General features: G+C 43.4%; 1 non-coding gene across 1 annotated transcript; it reads right to left on the minus strand.

The window, feature by feature from the left end:
- Positions 1–721: 721 nt before the first annotated feature.
- trnas-aga (transfer RNA serine (anticodon AGA)) lies at positions 722–803 on the minus strand. Its single transcript has one exon. It is a non-coding gene; the product is annotated as a tRNA-Ser (tRNA).
- Positions 804–1,671: the final 868 nt, after the last annotated feature.

Consider the following 1,671-nt stretch of genomic DNA (forward strand, 5'->3'; position numbering starts at 1 on the left):
GGATCTTGTCTTGAGTGTTCCAGAGTTTTTCATTGTACCAGAGTCCAGATGAAGTTTGTATTCCTCACGTACGGGAGCGAGAATTCTTTCAATGTCTTAGATCAGTTCCTGTGCCGAGAAAATCAGAGTCAATGTCCCTTCCTCTACTCGGACTGACAATTTACACTTCTTCATTCTCCTCGGATTCCGTTTCCCAAAGAGTATCTCAAGAGTTCCACAGTTGGAGCCTAAATTATATGGTGTGCTTCCTAAACATTTTTCCAACTGTCAACTGACAATATTTTCACAGTATCTCTTCACAATCCTCTGGCTTGCACCATGTCCAGGGATGAGAAGTCCCGTTTGGTGGAGAGAGTTCCTAGGCTGGTGAGTTTCACTTTGGAACAAAGATGGTTAAGTGGCAATTTCCTGCGGTTGTTTGTAATGATGGGAGAGGGAGCGGTGGGGAATGGGCACTCTGACGAGCAGGAGGAAGTGTTGCCAATGACCAGAGTCAGAGAACAGAGGATAAGGGATGAAAGGAATCTAATGAAAAGCAGCACTTCTGCTCAGGGCGTTCAATAACCACTGCAGAAACCCGATGTGTCGAGCAGTGTATCTGGAAAGAGAAACAGAGATAATGTTTTAAATATGGAGCATTTCTGATGAAGAACTCAAGTTTCTCAAGTCTAATCAAATTACAGGCCTGCTTTGAATTGTTCCAGCAGGAAAGCATTCATAACGTAGTCGGCAGGATTCGAACCTACGTGGGGAAACCCCAATGGATTTCTAACCCACCGCCTTAACCACTCGGCCATGTCTACAGACAGTGCTGCCCCCTGAGCACTGACCAAATCAGCCGTGATCTCATTGAAAGCTGCCGCTGACTTGATGAGTTAAATGTTTCCATCTCCTTTCATACCTTTGCTGTCATTTATAAGGTGCGAGACACCAATGTAAAAGAAGAAAAGCATAAAGTTAGGAAAAGATATTTGCAGCAAAATTGAATCAAAATTATTTATTGAAAGGAAAATCACACTTGGCAATTTGCTAGATCTCTTTGCGAACATGACCAGCAGAGGTAATCAAGGGAGCGATTGATCTGAGTATTCCTGGACATGAAACAAACAAAGGTTAGTGACATATTCATTTCTTTTTTTATGGTTCCCAATAAAAGACAGAGATTAAGTCGCTTGGAGATATACTTCAATGTGATACAATTCACTTTCAGCCCCTAATTACCCCAGAGATGGAAGGGGTGAGTTACTTTTCTTCACTCTTCAATTCCACAGCATGGAGGTACAGACATGAAACCGCTAGAGATGGAGTTCTTGAATTGGGAACCAGCGACACTGAAGGAACTCGGCAAAAGTGAGGACTGCAGATGCTGGAAACCTGATTTTCGATCAGAAAATGCTGGAAAAGCACAGCAGCATCCGAAGAGCAGGAAAGTCGATGTTTCTGTTGCCAGTCTTTCTGCGTTCCGCAAACAATTTTCGTTTTTGGCTCAGATTTCCAGCAACTGCAGCTATTCGTATTATGTTAACATTCATAACGTTTTGGACAAAACCAATGACCTGCTAGCATCGGAAAATCGGCAGAAGTACTGGTCCACCGATATGTTAGCTGAACAATACCACCATTCCATGAGTGGGAATACGATCCGGGCCACGGTGCTGAGAGTACCGAATC

Source organism: Chiloscyllium punctatum, chromosome 34 (assembly GCF_047496795.1).
Source record: "Chiloscyllium punctatum isolate Juve2018m chromosome 34, sChiPun1.3, whole genome shotgun sequence".
NCBI classification, from domain to species: domain Eukaryota; kingdom Metazoa; phylum Chordata; class Chondrichthyes; order Orectolobiformes; family Hemiscylliidae; genus Chiloscyllium; species Chiloscyllium punctatum.